This window comes from Coregonus clupeaformis, chromosome 29 (assembly GCF_020615455.1).
Source record: "Coregonus clupeaformis isolate EN_2021a chromosome 29, ASM2061545v1, whole genome shotgun sequence".
Classification (NCBI taxonomy): Eukaryota; Metazoa; Chordata; class Actinopteri; order Salmoniformes; family Salmonidae; genus Coregonus; species Coregonus clupeaformis.
In genome coordinates, this window is record NC_059220.1 from 40,238,784 (window position 1) to 40,249,446 (window position 10,663).

Genomic DNA, 10,663 nt, shown 5'->3' on the forward strand with positions numbered 1-10,663 from the left:
TGATGCAGACAATTACATTGATGGAAGCTACACTCTATCTGCAATATTAAAGTTGATCTACCCCCTAAAAAATGTTTTTTGCAACATTTGCCCATTATTATTTTAAAAATCATTCAAGCTCTCTCAAATGGGTTGTTGATCATTGGTAGACAACCATTTTCAGGTCTTGCCATAGATATCGAAGTAGATTTAAATCAAAACTGTAACTCCTCCACTCAGGAACATTCACTGTCTTCTTGGTAAGCAACTCCAGTGCAGGTTTGGCCTTGTGTTCTGGTTATTGTCCTTCTGAAAGGTGAATTGATCTCCCAGTGTCTGATGAAAAGCAGACTGAACCAGGTTTTCATCTATGACTTTGCCTGTGCTTAGCTCCATTCTATTAATTTTTTATCCTAAAAAACTCTCCAGTCCTTAACAATTACAAGCATACCCATAACATGATGCAGCCACCACTATGCAGCCACCACTATTGTTGCAAACAGGATGCATGTTGGCCTCATAGTGAAATCCTTGAGCGGTTTCCTTCCTCTCCGGCAACTGAGTTAGGAAGGACGACTGTATCTTTGTAGTGACTGGGTGTATTAATACACCATCCAAAGTGTAATTAATAACTTCACCATGCTTAAAGGGATATTCAATGTCTGCTTTTTTATTTTTTACCCATCTACCAACAGGTACCCTTCTTTGCGAGGAATTGGAAAAGCTCCCTGGTCTTTGTGGTTGAATCTGTGTTTGAAATTCGCTGTTAGACTGAAGGACCTTACAGATCATTGTATGTGTGGGGTACAGAGGTGAGGTAGTCAATCAAGTTAAAGACTATTATTGCACACAGAGTGAGTCCATGCAACTTATTATGTGACTTGTTAAGCACATTTTTACTCCTGAACTTATTTAGGCTTGCCATAACAAAGGGGTTCAATACTGATTGTCACAAGACATTTCAGCTTTTCATTTTTTATTAATTTGTAAACATTTTGAAAAACATAATTCCACTTCGACTGTAAGGGGTATTGTCTGTAGGCGAGTGACAAAAATTTCAATTCAATTTGATCCATTTTAAATTCAGGCTGTAACACAATAAAATGTGGAAAAAGTAAATACTTTCTGTAGGCCTATAGCAGGGGTACTCAAGCACTATTTGAGATTGCCAGGTCACACAAATTTCCTAGGTGGCAAAGGTCCGGATGGATATTGTCATTTATCGGTGTAGTAACAAACCCCCAGCTCACAACCCATGCGACCCCAAACTATTTAAACTGTTCTTGTTGGCAGAGAGAAAAATTTGCAGTTTTAAAGCTCATTTTCTGCAATTCTACACATTTCCACGTCTTATAAGTGTTCATATTATACCAGTAGTCAAATCCTGACAGAATTCCAAAAATAAAATAGAAGCTGTCTCAACTTTTCTTTCTCCTGAAATTCTTTGAGGGTGCTGTTCAGATGAACTTTGAGGTTGGTTGGGTTTTCCCCTTTTATCTCTGTTCCACACCCACTGCCATCTTCTGACACTACAATACATTTGCTTTTGTCCTTTCCAGCAATGTACTCAAAATAATCCCATATAGGCAAGTGGCAAGGCCCCCATAATGTTGAGATATAAAACATAACCATGTTTTTCCATATATGAAATGGATAGTTGTGTAATTTTTTTTACTGCAAAAGTGGTTACATTTATAGATATTGTGACACACTCCCTTAACTCAAACAGTGCAGAATAATGCATGGCTGGCTGGAGGGAGGGGGGCCACATAAACTCATGTAAACTCATGTATTGCAAGCTCTGATATTGCTAACATTTGGAATACAAGTAGTCAATTGTCTGCCCTACATAAAGAAACAAACAACATTAGCATATCTTAAAACATTTTGTAAATATAGACCTGTAAACACACAGATACAATAGGCGGAAATATAAACTTACTTTCTGTTTTCGTTTACTATAATAACCTTGCAACACAGTTAAATGCAGTTTGACACTGACACATCAGTTGTCACAAAGATTAGGTATATTCGGAAGGTAGAATGTAAAATGAGCAAAACATTTTTGTGAACCAGCAATTTGTTAGGTTTGAAGCGATTTTCTGACTGATGCATGGTACATTTGGATCGGTTTGGGGTCAGCGGACCGATGCACTTGTATCTTAAACGTTTGAATTGGGGACCGATGCGTATTGATGAATCGTTACATCCCTAATGGTAAGGGCAGTGGCGGCTCCTGAAAAAATTCTCAGGAGGGGCAATTTTTCTGATGATTTAGGTGACCTACACACATTTTAAAAAAGATATGTCCAGCAACAACATGAAGACAGGGGCAGCATATAAGTCAATACCAGAAGCATTTATTGACTGATCTGGGGAGATGGATTCCAGTTTCTGTGACAGATTATAAATAATCTCTGATGCCTTTGTTATATTAGCTTTTGGTTGAATGTACTGTCGTAGTAAATATATAATGTTATAGCTTGGTCTGACTAAAATCTTGTGCATGACCCATTTTGTGTTGGGCGTTTGTTTTCAATCAATGCTGTTCCTATCCTATAACAATGGACAAAAGAGTCCTATCTTGTCAGCCTTGTCAGCAGGTGGCCAAGGACAACACCCACGCCATAGGTCTCTCAGTTCTTCCAACTCACGAGTTCTTGCTCTGAGGACACACACACACACACACACACATCATCACTGATAACACACACACACACACACATCATCACTGTTAAACACACACACACACACACATCATCACTGTTAAACACACACACACACACACACAAAAATCCCCTCTCTTTAGGCTGAACATTTGAAGACAGAGAACCCGACTCAGAGCCAATGCAACAGTGGAGGGAACCTCGCCCAACTCATCAGGACCAATCAGAAGATCAGAACTACTAGATTCAACCTACATCATTTATTGTATAAAATGTCAGCACACAATGTTTTCGGGGCTCTCTTCAGATAGCTCCCTAAGAGTTTGACGAACGAGTCCGTGCACGCGATTCCAGATATCTTTACCTCTGAATAAACTGCCTTTATTATACCATATCCACCCTGTCCAAAGTCTCTACTTGGTCTCAGTTCTCCAGTAAACGTGTGATTATCAACAGTACACAACGGTAACAAACAATTGGGGGAACTCACGGGGCAGATAGTAAGGTCGCAGTGACACAGAAAGCAGTTCAATGTCGGGGCTCGGGGGTACAGAGTCGCTCTCTTACCAGGATCGATTTTCCCTGTGACTGTCAGATCGAGGTCCGCTCCGACCAGGGTGAAGCCGGCCGGCTCCACTTCTCTGTCCGGGACTCTGTCATCCAGCCAAGTCTCCCAGCTGTATTGGATTCCGCTGCCAGCAACGTTTTCATTATTTAGTCCGTTCGTAGCGGGTATGTACACGATCAACAAGATCAGTCCAAAACCCACCACTGGAAATCCATGGTTGGCAGAATGTTTGTAAACTAAGTGTACAAATTAAAAACATAAAATAACGCCACTAAGTGTACAAATTAAAAACATAAAATAACGCCACATTGCAGGTCGCAACAGAGACGCTGCTAGCCGCTATTTGCTTAGTTACGTTCATGGTTACGTCACGTATGACGAAAGCGCGTAAGTGCAAGCCCACAGACACCCATAGAGAATGTATTGAAAGCTTTGAAATTTGAAAAAAATAGATTTTACATGACAGGCTATGAGAGACTTCTGGGCGATTTTCAACCTGACTGAAATCGCCCAAAAACTGGCGGGGCCATTTGAAGCACGACTTTAGCCTGATTTGACATTTAGTGGCAGTCAGATCAGATTACAACACTGATAACTACTGTTGCCGTGATATAATTGATTAGAAAAAAAATCCCTTCCTTTTCCCGTTTGGCAGTGCGTCGCCCATATCGCCCTATTGAACAGGCTGTCCCTGGGTAAGGGTACACCCTGATAGTCATTGTAAAGCAATTTCCTTCTCCAGCCACATTACCTTGTATGCATCCTTCACATGCGTTGTTGTTCTAGCTCATCATTTTCAATAGCAAAAGTGAATTGGTAAAGAAGTTTGCTCACCTATCTGTGTCTTGTTTTTTTATTTTTATTTTTCATAAATTGAAAGCCCGGATTGCTAAGGTCATTTTAAGATGTCAGGTTTAAAAATCCCTTTAGCCATTTTGGCACAGTGACTCACTACAAGCCAGACGCAGTTGGTTTCAAGTGGCCTGGAGACGTCATGTGATTACCTACTGCCATCTAGTGGACGAACTGGGAATCAGACAGGGGATATATTTACATCAATGGCTAGGTAGAGACTTCAGCTTTCTCCTCATATGTATATCATCCCTTTCCCCCTTCGAAGAAAAAACAAACAAAAAAACGTTTTGGGGGGCTTTCTTTATCTCAGGCTCTATAGTAGTCACGTTGTTGCTGACACCTTTATCAGAATCCTACAACAAAAAATAGAATGTAATTTGTTACATGCTTCGTAAACAACATGTGTAGACTAACAGTGAAATGCTTAAGGCAGAAATGCTTACAATGCAGAGAGAAAAATAGCAAAGTTATAGAAAAACAGGTGGTCCTGGATGGCAGGGAACTCGGCCCCAGTGATGTACTGGGACGTACGCACTACCCTCTGTAGCACTACCCTCTGTAGCGCCTTGCGGTCGTATGCCAAGCACTTGCCATAACAAGCAGTGATGCAGCCAGTCAAGATGATCTCAATGGTGCAGCTGTATAACTTTTTGTGGCTCTGAGGGCCCATGCCAAATCTTTTCAGCCTCCTGAGGGGGAAGAGGCATTGTCGTGCCTTCTTTACTACAGTTGTGGTGTGTGTGGACCATGCTAATTCCCTAGTGATGTGGACAACCGAGGAACTTGAAGCTCTCGACCCGCTCCTCTACAGCCTTGTCGATGTGGTTGGTGGCGTGCTCGGCCCTCCGTTTCCTGTAGTCCGCGATCAGCTCCTTTGTGTTGCTGACGTCGAGAGAGAGGTTGTTGTCCTGGCACTACACTGTACAGTTCCTACCTTTCTAACAGTACTAAATGCGTTTGTAGGACATATAGTTTTGAAACCGAAATGTACTTTATTAGGGTAGTATACAATATTATGCGTTGTTTAGAAAATACCATCAGAGGGCGTCAGAATTTACTTTAAAAATACTTTACCTCGTTCAAACACTTGGACACCAAGTTGAGGATGTCCTTCTCGTCAAACCATTTTCCTCCACAGCGGACCTGGTATTAGTCAGTGATGCTAAGCCGCAGTGTCTTGGGAAGCTTTCTGTAGGACATGTAGTCTTCCAGATGATTCACCTGTGAAATACCACATATGACAGGACATGACAACAACCCTCGATAACCATTAATCATTGTTCTGTCCAAGCCTTGTTTTACACTATTTCCTGTGAACACCTTGTTCTTGTAGGCCTTTGCAGGGGCATCTACATTGGTCATCATGGCAGTAGCGTTGGCCACCAGTACAGTGTACATTAGAGCCCCAGACACCATGCTGGTCATGACGATCCACAGCTCCACCTCGTCTACAGATAGGAAAAGTAATATTTGATTGAATTGATGTAGAGCTTGTCCTCCTGGTGCACGAAGCGCTTTACATTGTATGAGGAAACTCACCACATCCACTATCAACAGATAAGAACCATTGGCACCTAACTAATAATAAAAGGTGTCCATAGGTCTATGCATATAGTATTCAGTATAACCCTACTGTATCTGTAATTAGTACTTCTGCAGATACTAGATTTCTATATAATCAAGAGACAAAATAAGTGTCAGTCAGAGGAATACTGCACAACTTGCAGGAAATTCCAAGATGGATAAATTATTTGACACCAACCTGTCGGCGGATCATTGGATCCATAGGAAATGTGGATAATGTGGGAGAGAGCACAGAAAACACCAAAAGAGTACTTCTCTCCTCCGGTGGCATTCTGTAAGATAAAGGAGTCTTTGTAGTTTCTACAGCTGCACTACTGAACAACGGTTTTGTAGCACCTCTTTCAGACCCAACCCTAAAATTGTGTTTTCTTCAAAATATGCAAATTTATATGATTGAATATGTCACTGAGGCTCACCATCAGGTTCTCTCGTCTGACCCAGCAGTCTGCAGAGAACTCATCCAGCATCGGGACAAAGTAATCGATACAGCCATTCCAGTGGTACAGCAGGAACATCATCATAAACAAACATACACTCTATGACCATGAGTATATGGACATCTGCTCATTGAACATTTCATACCAAAATCATGGGCATTAATATAGAGCTGGTACCCCCTTTGCTGCTATAACAGCCTACACTCTTCTGGGAAGGCTTTCCACTAGATTCGGGGACTTGCTTCCATTCAGCCACAAGAGCATTAGTGAGGTCGGCACTGATGTTGGGCGATTAGGCCTGGCTCGCAGTCAATGTTCCAATTTATCCCAAAGGTGTTCAATGGGGATGAGGTCAGGGCTCTGTTCAGGCCAGTCAAGTTCTTCCACACCGATCTCGACAAACCATTTCTGTATGGACCTCGCTTTGTGCACGGGGGCATTGTCATGCTGAAACTTTACAGTTGGCACTATGCATTGGGGCAGGTAGCATTCTCCTGGCGTCCGCAAAACCCAGATTCGTCCTTCGGACTGCCAGATGGTGAAGCGTGATTCATCACTCCAGAGAAGCGTTTCCACTGCTCCAGAGTCCAATGGCGGCGAGCTTTACACCACTCCAGCCGATGCTTGGCATTGCGCATGGTGATCTTAGGCTTGTGTGCGGCTGCTCAGCCATGGAATCCCATTTCATGAAGCTCCCGACAAACAGTTATTGTGCTGATGTTGCTGTCAGAGGCAGTTTGGAACTCGGTAGTGAGTGTTGCAACCGAGGACAGATGATTTTTAAGAGCTACGCGCTTCAGCACTCGGCGGTCCCCGTTCTGTGAGCTTGTGTGGCCTACCACTTCGCGGCTGAGCCGTTGTTGCTCCTAGATGTTTCCACTTCACAATAACAGAACTTACAGTTGACCGGGGCAGCTCTAGCAGGGCAGAAATGTTACGAACTGACTTGTTGGAAAGGTGGCATCCTATGATGGTGCCACGTTGAAAGTCACTGAGCTCTTCAGTAAGGCCATTCTACTGCCAATGTTTGTCTATGGATATTGCATGGCTGTGTGCTCGATTTTATACACATGTCAGCAACGGTTGTGGCTGAAATATCAGAATCCACTAATTTGAAGGGTGTCCACATACTTTTGTATATATAGTGTATTATCCTGAAGAACATCCAGACAATGTTGGCATTAGACACCTATAAATAAAAATAAAAATGTATATAGTATACAGTGATGGGGAGTAGTGAACTACATGTAGTTCAACTAATAATTTAATTACATTTTGCAGTAGCTTGGTGGTAGTTGAACTAAATTCAAATCTTGGTAGTGTTTTCAGTAGTGAATTACTTTTTTGCCATGTAGTGGTGTAGCTAACTACTGGAACTACACACTACTTTTTCTTTCAAAAAGAACAGAAAATACAGTGCCTTGTATTCCTACCCCTTGGCGTTTTTCCTTTTTTTTTGCATTACAACCTGTAATTTAAATGGTTTTTATTTGGATTTCATGTAATGGACATACACAAAATAGAAATTTGTTTCAATAAATTCTAAAAAATAAATCATGGAAAATTGGTGCGTGCATATGTATTCACCCCCTTTGCTATGAAGCCCCTAAATAAGATCTGGTGCAACCAATTACCTTCAGAAGTCCCATAATTAGTTAAATAAAGTCCACCTGTGTGCAATCTAAGTGTCACATGATCTGTCACATGATCTCAGTATATATACACCTGTTCTGAAAGGCCCCAGAGTCTGCAACACCACTAAGCAAGGGGCACCACTAAGCAAGCGGCACCATGAAGACCAAGGAGCTCTCCAAACAGGTCAGGGACAAAGTTGTGGAGAAATACAGATCAGGGTTGGGTTATAAAAAAATATCTGAAACTTTGAACATCCCACGGAACACCATTAAATCCATTATTAAAAAATGGAAGGAATATGGCACCACACCAAACCTGCCAAGAGAGGGCCGCCCACCAAAACTCACGGACCAGGCAAGGAGGGCATTAATCAGAGAGGCAACAAAGAGACCAAAGATAACCCTGAAGGAGCTGCAAAGCTCCACAGCGGAGATTGGAGTATCTATCCATAGGTCCACTTTAAGCTTTACACTCCACAGAGCTGGGCTTTACGGAAGAGTGGCCAGAAAAAAGCCATTGCTTAAAGAAAAAAATAAGCAAACACATTTGGTGTTCGCCAAAAGGCATGTGGGAGACTCCCCAAACATATGGAAGAAGGTACTCTGGTCAGATGAGACTAAAATTGAGCTTTTTGGCCATCAAGGAAAACGCTATGTCTGGCGCAAACCCAACACCTCTCATCACCCCGAGAACACCATTTCCAGGTTGTAAGGCAACAAAATAGGAAAAAATGCCAAGGGGGGTGAATACTTTCGCAAGCCACTTTATGGGTAAAGTAGGCAAGATTTCCTTTCTTTTTCGGCATCAGACCTACCTAATTCTCACTTGAAACATAGTTTTTGTGTTTAATAGGCTAAATTCCACATTACATTAACATCTGTCTCCAGAGTGATCTGTTTTTGCATTTTGTAGTCTATGACATTTCAGATTTAGATATGATAATCTTTCACGAAGTAGTTTCGATGTAGTGAACTACTTTTTCAAAGTAACTTTAGTGAACTATACTGTATGTTTCTTAAGAGGGTAGCTCTAGTGTAGCTTAACTTCTTCCAGTGTGAAGTAATTGGTAGCTTGGTAAACTATATTTTCAATGTAGCTTCAAATTACTGAAATGCTTTCTAAGTACAGTAACAATCAAATTATAAACGGCTTACTATAAGATTTCACCTTTCTTATAACTCTAAAATACATATTATTATATTTAGTGACAGTACAAATTTGGCCCCATTTCATATAACTGACGACAGAGCATTTTCTGCCCACAATTCGAATGTCTGCAGACTCGTTACAACTTCAGCTTTACGCACAAACGAAAATTGAGGGCAACATCAACCAAGAACAGGGTGTCTGAGAATACATTAAACTTTAAGCACACCCGGACGAGCGAGGGCTATCAGGTTCTTCGGAAAAGGCCATTTCTATTGGAATGCAAATGAGGTTCACGAAGGTGATAAACACCATGAACATGACATAATAATGCCTGTAAAGATTAACAAACACAAATGGGTTAGCCAACATGTTGAAGACAAATCACAACCAACCTTCTGTCTTTCTTGCCAACCCTTACGAAAAAAGATTTCAGTCAGAGTGCAGTATAACTGCAGTACACTGTAGTTAGTTATAGTGCAGTATAACTGCAGTATGCTGCAAATACTGCATCCAAAATAACCGTTTTTTTACTGCAGTAATTTTGCAGTGTAACTGCAGTATAACTGCAGTTCAAATGCAGTACACTGCAGTTATTCTGCAATTACTGCGTCCAAAATACCACAGTCGACTGCATTTACTGTACTTTTCAAAACTGCAATCTTTTTTTGTAAGAGCATACAAAGTTGCAATGAACATGTGGACATTTTTTATTGAACTGTTAACATGCCCAGTGGTCGAAAAGTATATTTTAACAAACAAAAATAAGCTTGTAGCTAGCTAATCATTATGTGATTTATTACATGTTTATTTCAGAGGGGTCCTCGACCTCAACATCTAAAGACCAACAAGAAACAAGGTCTTAGTACCCCAATATGGGGCGTTAGCTACAGTGCTTGCCCCATATTGGGGTACTAAGACCTTGTTGCTAGCTAAGGTAGCTAATTTACCAGCTGTGCCCATAGACTTAGATAGACATCGCATCAGTATCTGTCCCATTATGGCGTCCGTGAGAGCATGGGCAGCGCCATATGTTTCACTGGATGTATAAACCTGAAGCATCCGGTTGGCATTTCTATTCACCACCAAATATGGTGATGAGAGGAAGGCCAGTGGCCGGCAGTGGGAGAAGATGGAGCGAGACATTCTGCAAATTTTCTCATCCATCAATGAAATATTTGATCTCAATACAGTTCCCAAAACTATAATCTGTTACGAACAGAGTGGACTAAGTTTTGTAGACTTTACCCTTTGGCAAAGTTGAAAGAAAATGGCATTGTTTAGAAGGAGTGCAAGGGAAAATTGAGTTATTGTACACGCACACTTCACAGAGAAGACGTTCCCTGAGGGAAATATTATTATTATCCGGGTGCGGTTAAATATGCAAATACCTGCTAGAACATGCCAATAGGATCTTGTTAGCTAGTGCTTGGCTCTTCCCACCTCTTTGCTTGTTCTGCACACTATGATTAATTTGCTCCCACTGGAAACGACAGGCTGTGGTCTAACTTGGGTTAGTTATACAAATGTTTGTCAGCGCAATTGAGGCCATCTCCATTTTGAAGTAGTCAATTTTCTTCTTATATATGAGTTGGCAAACAAACTGAAAGGGTGCACACTGTGTGTTGTTTGAATAGATATAAAGACAAGGTTGGTGATTTACTGCCACCTACAGTTATGGAATGTTTTATAATGTGTTTGGAGTTAACTTTCTAGCTAATAGACTATGTTAGAGTTTACACTTCCTTTTCTAATTATAATGTGGGTAGGTCAATATAATGAAAAACTAGCTA